The following is a 9,012-nucleotide window of genomic DNA, read 5'->3' on the forward strand; positions in this document are numbered from 1 at the left end:
TGACGCTGATATCTCACTTCCTTCACTTGTCAGTGTCACAAAGGATCTTGGGTTTACTGTGTTTTTTGCTATACTACAGCTCATAGATCAAAAAAAAATCACCACCTTTGGCGTCTAAAGCTATAGCTCAGTGGTAAGACACTTGCTTTGCATGTAGTGTTCATGGGTTCAAAACCCCTTCCAGGCTTTTAATAAAATTAATATTTTATTGAGCTCTAGATCAGAGACAAATTCAAGTGGTGTGTGATATAAGTAGTCCTTTTTTATGTTAAGAGTACATGGGCAGCACTATAGTAAAGGGGGCCCTGTATACAGAGCTGTATCCTGGATTTTACATATCTACTGTATATATGGTTATTATACACACAGTGTGCTATAGCTTCACCACACTGAGATTTGCTCAGAAAGCTGATTTATACTATAATAAATGTCATTAACCCATAGGATACCAGCGCTGTACATGTATGTCGCTGGAAACACGGTCACAAATCCCAGCGCCATACAGGTACAGCGCTCTGATCGGGCGGCCACAGGAGCTACTCCCGCCCGATCAGCTGCAGGGGTCCGGCGGGCACTAATAGTTGGACCCCTGCTGTATGCACCGGCATCGGTGAAAACACTGATGCCGGCTCATTAACCCTTGCACTGCCACGGTCAGCGCTGCCGGCTGCATGTGTGGTATCCCTGTGGTGCTGCAACGTCAGCCTGCTGTCTAGCCCTGTCAGTCAATGGGGGGAGGGGTGTGTGTGCAGAGCACAGGGGGTGTTATAGAGCATTGCTCAGAATATTCAGCCCCGCCTCTGAGTGCTCAAATTGTTTATTTGCATATGAATCTCTGCAGCTATTTATCATACATAATCAGCATAATGAGCCCTACCAGGCAGTATGTATGGTCTGATAGGGTTGATTCTGGTGACAGAGCCTCTTTAACCTCTTATGGACAAAGGGCGTACCTGTGTATTTCCGATCACCGCTGTGCGGCGGGCAGTGTTAGGAATGGTGTGCCTACTGAAATCATTCAGAAGGCACCCTGTGACAATGCCGAGGGGGGGGGGTCCACTTTACGTCAATTCAGACCTGCGGTTTGCAGCATTTCCAGGTTATTCAGGTCTCCGGTGACCCGGAATAGGAGGGTGATCAGTGGTGTAATATACACCACCAATCACCCTCCGTAGATCCTGTGAGGTGGCGGTGACGGAGGATGAGGATAGTCTGTGATTGGTTGGAGGGACTGACCTGGAGATAACGTCCTGGAGCTCCACTCTCCCCGCCCACAGACTTCTGTGTGAGTAAGGAGAGAGGAGCCCTGTGTCGGTCCATCTGCATCCCACACGATCCACCGCCATCCGTGAACCCCGAGACCCCATAAAGTGCTATCTGGCATATAAACATTTAGGGGGAGCTTTAGGTTAGGCAGGGGTAGTAAAAAAAAAAAAAAGTAATTTTTTGTGTGCAGCACCCGGATCTGAGGGTGTCTAGGGTCCACAGCAACTTGTGCGACCCCCGTTCCCCCCCAGGGGTGCTGCAGCTTGCCCCCCCCCACATATATTTTGGGGCGCAAGCACATTTTTTTTCTTTTTGTAGGTGCGCTGACTGTGGCCAGCGCTCTTAGCTGTAAAAGAACGTCTGGCCACTGTTAGCGCATCGCCCACCCCACCGCTGATCAGCTTGGTACCGCTGTTCAGCGAGTTTTTGGGCTGTGAGCAATTTTTCAGGGATTCTGTTAGGTTACGGTATACATAAAAACACACCGCTTCCCACACACACACACACAATAAAAGTTTTACGCACTCCCCTTTAGCGTTCTAAGATGGCCCCAAGAGAGCCCCAGTGATGGCCCCAAGAGAGCCCCAGTGAGAACGAGGATGACCCCACTTTCCTGTTGTCATCCTCGTTCTCCTCATCATCTAGTGATGATGATGAGCCCCAGGAGCCCCCCATGCCAGGAACCCTGTGGCCCACACTAGTATGAGCAGCCCTGGGGCTCGTACTAGTTTTCCAGCCCACCAGGCAAGTTCACCTGAGCCCTCTACCGGTGAACTTGGCTGGAGTACCCCAGAGGATTTTGAGCCCTTGATTCCTGACTTTGTTGGCCAACCAGGAATCCAGATTCGCACAGTGGGCTTCACTGAATATGAAATTTTTAGGTTTTTTTCAGTGAACAATTTGTGAATCTGATGGTGGAGCAAACTAACTTGTTTGCCCAACAGTTTATAGCCCAATTTCTCCCGAGTCAGAAAATACCTCATATGTGGATGTAGAGTGATCTGCGGGTGAACTACACGGCTCAGAAGAGAAAGAGCGCTATTGGGATTTTAGACAACCAAAATCCCAATGGCGCTCCTCTTCTGAGCCATGTAGTTCGCCCGCAGAGCACTTTACGTCCACATATGGGGTATGTCCTTACTCGGGAGAAATTGGGCTACGAATTTTGGGGCGCTTTTTCTCCTATTACCCCTTGTAAAAATGAAATAAATGGGGCTACAAGAACATATTAGTGTAAAAGAGGAGATTTTGAATTTTCTCCTCCACTTTGCAGCTATTCCTGTGAAGAAATAAATTTAAATGGGGGAAGGGGATTATAAATTTAGTACTCCATGGAAGTGTGGCACTCCCTGAAGCAACAGTCAATGCAGAGGCCCGGATGATCGGGGCACGTGTCACACTGAGTGGTGGTGTCCTTCTGTTACCCCCTCCTGTTACACACGCTGCACTTTTTTTTGGGACAGTCCCTTCTTTCCAGTATGGGGGAACCACACCTGGAAAGTGTTGGCCAGGGACGATCCTGGCGCCTCCAGTTCCTGAGGTACTCCGGCCTGCTCTTTCCTGGTCAGAAAAGATCAGGGCCTTGAGGACTGCCTCCTAGAACTGCAGGAATTTCCCTGTGTTGCCAGCGCTCCAGGATAGTACAAAAGAGTTGTACAAGTCAACCTGCACCAAGTAGACCGCAACTTCTTTGTACCATGCTCGGGTTTTGCGCATGGCGTATGAGCAATGCTCTATAACACCCCCTGTGCTCTGCACACACACCCCTCCCCCCCATTGACTGACAGGGCTAGACAGCAGGCTGACGTCACAGCACCACGGGGATACCGCACATGCAGCCGGCAGCGCTGACCGCGGCAGTGCAAGGGTTAATGAGCCGGCATCAGTGTTTTCACCGATGCCGGTGCATACAGCAGGGGTCCAACTATTCGTGCCTGCCGGACCCCTGCAGCTGATCGGGCGGGAGTAGCTCCTGTGGCCGCCCGATCAGAGCGCTGTACCTGTATGGCGCTGGGATTTGTGACCGTGTTTCCAGCGACATACATGTACAGCGCTGGTATCCTATGGGTTAATGACATTTATTATAGTATATGCTATTAAAGAAAAAAACATGTCTTTCTGGGGACCTCAACATGCAAAGCCATTAATGTAACCTCCAAGAGATAACATTAGCACATGTTTTTTCTATACTTAGAAGCTATCACATAGTACTGCGATCTGTATGATCATATATTGTGTCTGTGGATAAAGCAGTAATATGTATATCAGCTTTCTGAGCAGATCTCAGTGTGGTGAAGCTATAGCACACTGTGTGTATAATACACCTATACAGTAGATCTGTAAAATCCAAAATACAGCTCTGTATACAGGGCCCCCTTTACTATAGTGCTGCCCATGTACTCTTAATAACAAAAAAGGACTACTTACATCACACACACCACTTGAATTTGTCTCTGATCTAGAGCTCAATAAAAATATAAAATATTATTTTTATTAAAAGCCTGGAAGGGGTTTTGAACCCATGAACACTACATGCAAAGCAAGTGTCTTACCACTGAGCTATAGTTTTAGATGCCAAAGGTGGTGATTTTTTTTATCTATGAGATGTCGTATAGCAAAAAACACAGTAAACCTAAGATCCTTTGTGACACTGACAAGTGAAGAAAGTGAGATATCAGCGTCACACATCATTTAAATTTGCCTCTTATCTAGGGCATAATAAAATAAACATTTTTTAGAGGCTGAAAGGGGTTTTGAACTCAAAGCCTGGACATGGGGCACAGCATTACCACTGAGCTACCAGCTTGCCTTGTATGAGCTTGTGATTTTTGTTCAACTCATTCTCACTTTGACCCTGACCTATGAAGAGCATAAGTCAAACTCAGGTGTCAGGTGTCACATTGGCATCATTTTGATACTTGACTATATCTGACCATGTCCTAAAATGAACACTGTACAGGTGCTGTCCTTTGGGATTGCAGTGGCATTGTAGGTTTTCACAAACCTAATCTCAGAAAACAACATTGCTTACCGGTAATTGTTTCTCGATACCCATGACGGCACCCCATGCGACCAGGGACCTCCCATCCGGGACAGGAAACCTGAGAAGATAAAAAGATTCACACCCCCACCAAGCACCAGTGATAGTAATAAACAGTACTCCGGAGGTGAATACACGTAAGAAAAAGAGAGAGAGAGAGATCCAATACGGTACATTATATCTCTTCAATACTTGAGAGAAAACTCTCAGAAACCAATGAGGAAGTAGCGGGCTACTCCGCATATAACCTAAGGACAACTAAAAGCTTTTTATTTTATTTTTTTTAATATACTTTTATTATAGGGAAGGGAAAATTTCGGGGGTGCCATCATGGGTATCGAGAAAAACAATTACCGGTAAGCAATGTTGTTTTCCCCTCACCCATGACGGCACCCCATGCGAGATAGACTATTAATGAAACTAGGGGGGGGACAACCGCCTGAAGCACCTTCCTACCAAAGGCGGAATCCGCGTGAAGTTGGAGCCTGTAATGTTTTAAAAAGGTATGTTGAGAGCTCCAAGTTGCTGCTCTACAAATCTGGGCCAGGGAGGCATCCGCCTTCTCGGCCCAGGACGTAGCTACCGCTCGGGTGGAGTGGGCTCCAAACCCTGAAGGGGGCGAGAGACCCTGCGCTAAATAGGCTTCGGAAATGGCCCTTTTAACCCATCTAGCAATAACTTCCGTGGACACTTTCCGCCCCTTATTTCTACCCCAAAACTGAATAAGGAGGTTTTCTTCCAACCTCCAGGCAGAGGTAGACTCTAAATAAGCAAGCAGACATCTTTTGACGTCCAGGCAATGATACTCCCTTTCTAAACTATTAGAGGGATTAGGGCAAAAAGATGGAAGGACCACATCCTGACTTCTATGGAAGTCCGAAACCACCTTTGGTTGGAAGGACGGGAGAGGCCTAATAATAACTTTGTCGTCCAAGACCTGAGTATAAGGAGGAAAAGCCGAGAAGGCCTGAATTTCTGAGATCCTCTTAGCTGAAGTAATGGCCAGTAAAAAGGACATCTTGAAAGAGAGCATATCTATGGGTATGTCTGACAAGGGCTCAAAAGGTTTCTGTGACAGAGCCGTCAAGACCGTGTTAAGGTCCCAAGGAGGGGACAAGGGTCTTATCGAAGGGCCGATCCTGGAGGCTGCCGACAGAAACCTTTTAACCCAAGGATGCAGGGCCAGCTGGGAATCGAAGAAGTAACTCAAGGCTGCCACATGTACTCTTAGGGTGGAAGCCCTAAGCCCCTTATCCAAGCCAGCTTGTAAAAAATCTAGGACCCTAGAGACATTTGGAGGAGAGAAGGTCAGGATTGATCCCTAAAAAGGAGGAAAAGACTTCCCAGATTTTATTATATTTTCTGGCCGTGGTGGCTTTCCTACTTCCCAAAATGGTGGAAACTACAGATTGGGACAGACCCCGACCTAACCAAATCTCCCTCTCAGCCTCCATGCTGCCAGATGCAAAATTCCTGGATTGGGATGCAGGATCGGGCCCTGATATAATAGATCCTCCCGAGGGGGCAGAATCCAAGGGGGGGCTATTGCTAGGTCTAGGAGGCAGGAGTACCAGGACCTTTTCGGCCACACTGGGGCCACTAGGGTAATCGTTGCTTTCTCCCTCTGGACTTTTTTCAGGACCTGCGGAATTAGGGAAAACGGAGGGAAGGCATAACCCTCCTCCTGAGTCCAGTTCTGTGCTAGTCCGTCTAAGGCTGTTGGATCGTCCAGACGATTTAGGGAGAAGAACCTTTCCACTTTCCTGTTTTTTCTGGAGGCAAATAGGTCGACCGTAGGGAGGCCGAATTTCTGCGTTAACTGGGAGAAGACCTCTGAGTTTAGGCACCAGTCGCCCTGCTTTAGCTGGGTGCGACTCAGAAAATCGGCTACTATGTTCTCCTTCCCCTTTATGTGTACTGCCGACAGGGATAGATGTTTCTGCTCTGCTAGCTGAAAGATCTGGTGACAGAGTATCGCCAGAGAAGGTACTCTTGTTCCGCCTTGATGGTTGATGTATGCCACTGTAGTCAAGTTGTCTGAGTATAGGACTATGTTCCTGAAGGATACGTCTGGAGCTATCGCTTTTAAGGCCATTTCTACTGCTTTCAGTTCTTTGAAGTTCGAGGTGGCTTTCCTGGTATTCAAATCCCACCTCCCTTGCCAACCCTTGTTCTCCGAGTGGGCCCCCCAACCCCACGGGCTGGCGTCTGTTGTAATTACCATCGGATCCTGAAAGGCCCATGGTACTCCTCCTGAGAGATTCTCCGTCACAGTCCACCAAAGAAGAGACACTCTCGCCTCTGCGGATAAGTGGAAAGGTCGGTCCAACGACTGCTTGCAGCCGTCCCATTGGCGCAGGATGCATGACTGTAGCTTCCTTGTATGAGCCTGTGCATATAGGACCGCTGGAAAGGTTGCTGTCAGGTGGCCTAGCACTGCCATTGCCCTCCTGAACGAGCAGAGGTAGGATCTGAAAAGATCCAAAACATGCTCCCTGATGGAAAATATCTTGGCGGGCGGGGGGAAGGACTTTTCTACTCGGGAGTCTAAAAGGATGCCTAAAAATACACACTCTGGGATGGTGTTAGGCAAGACTTTTTCCAATTTATTTTCCAGCCGAGGCTCTTTAACAGGGCGCAGGAAACCTCGATGTTTTGAATCAAGCCTTCCTTGGTCTGGGAAACAAACAGGAAGTCGTCCAAGTATGGCAGCAACGGAACCCCTGACAACCTTAGGAAGGAGGCTACTTCTGCAATCACCTTGGTGTAGATTCTGGGGGCTTGAGAAACCCCAAAGGGGAGGGCTCTGTATTGCAGGTGTAGACATTCCCCCTGAACCCAGACTGCAGTCCTCAAATATTTTTGGGAGGACACATGCATTGGCACGTGGTAGTACGCGTCCTCTAAGTCCAGAGTCACCATCCAGCAGTTCTTTGATAGGAGATCTATGGCCGACCCTATGGTCTCCATGCGAAATTTTTTGTAGCTGAGGAATCTGTTTAATTTCTTCAGGTTTAGGATTACCCGGAAGGAGCCATTGGGTTTTTTTACTAAAAAAAAAAAAAAAGAGGAGAGTAAAAACCCAAGCCCCTCTCTGCCTGCGGAACCGGGACAACCACCCCTTTTCGCAGAAGCAGCAGGACCTCTGATTCTAAGGCTTGTCTCTTGACTAGATCCTTGGGGTAATCTGTCAGCCTGAACGAGTCCTGGGGACGGGTCAGAAGCTCCAGCCGGAACCCTTCTCCAACCCCTCCCAGGATCCAGCCGTTCTTGGTTATGTTCTTCCAGGCTGGGAGAAAGAGAGATAATCTTCCCCCTACCTGGGATTCGGAGTCATTGCTTATCTTTGGGCCTTTGATCTTGGGGTTTAAAGAGGAAACCTCCGGATTTCTTAGGAAATCTATCCTTTTCCCTTTTATCATACTGCCTACCCTTTTACCTTGGTATCTACGAAAAAAGAGGGGGCGTTGAGGAGCTGGAAAACCCTTCTTATCTGAGGCCTTTTCAAGTATATCAAAGGAAGATCCAAAGAGCCTGTCACCCTCACAGGGGATAGAGCATAACCTAGCCTTAGAACCCTGATCCGCCTTCCAGGACTTCAGCCAAATAGCTCTTCTAGCTGCATTGGATAAGGCGGATGATCTGGCTGAGAACCTAACTATATCTGTGGAGGCATCGGCTAAAAAATCAACAGCCTTAAAAAAGGTGGGAAGAGAGGCCAAAACTTCTCTTGGTTTCTTCTCACTGAGATGCTGTTCTAACTGTTCCAGACAGATATGTAGTGACCTACAGACCCATGACGCTGCAACCGCCGGCCTCAAGCAGGTAGAGGATGATTCCCAGGCCTTCTTCAAATAAAAATCCGCTTTTTTATCCAGAGGATCAGATAGGTTACCAAGGCCATCGAACGGTAGAGCAGACTTCTTGGCAATCTTCGCCACCGGAGAATCAACAATAGGGGCCTTGTCCCAACAGGCTGCTACCTTCTCATCAAAGGGATATTTCCTTTTGACAGAGCTTGGAATAAAAAACTTCCTATCAGGATTCTTCCATTCCTTTTTGCCTGCACATTCTCATGAATGGAAAAAACTCTGCTTTCTGGGACCTAACCCCTGAAAGGCAACGTCTGCGGTCGACTTAGCCTGTTTCACCTCTTCTAACTGCATCGTCTCTCTGACCGCTTTAAGGAGGTTTTGGGTATCTTCAGGCGAGAAAAAGGATCCCCGTTTCCTCTTCTGCTGACGAAGTAGTATCATCAGAGTAACTGGCCTGCTTCTATTTCCTCCACGTCAGAATGGTCTATATCCGAATCCCTCATATCCGGGAGATCTTCCCGGAGACCGCGGGCGATTCGTAGTTAAGGATTTTAGGGAGGCTTTCACTTCAGATCTTATTAAAGATCGCATATTCCTGGAAAGGCTCCGTGACTCCTCCGCCACCAATTTATCAATACATGGGGAGCATAACGGCTTAGAATAGGAGGAAGCTAGGGGGACCTTACATCCTGCACACTCCTTATGCTTCGTCTTTGAGGCCGCTTTTTTGGGGGGCTTTGCCACCTACACAAATCAAGCAGATAACACCCCATTAATAAAAAAAGGATATATCTCACCACCTTTTTTAGCCCCCACTCCTCAGGACTGGTACCGGACTCGCGGGCCTTGAGGGTTCCGCGCGTCCGTCTGCCGGCTCTGACATCTTGCTGA

This window comes from Bufo bufo, chromosome 4 (genome assembly GCF_905171765.1).
Source record: "Bufo bufo chromosome 4, aBufBuf1.1, whole genome shotgun sequence".
In the NCBI taxonomy this organism is placed as follows: domain Eukaryota; kingdom Metazoa; phylum Chordata; class Amphibia; order Anura; family Bufonidae; genus Bufo; species Bufo bufo.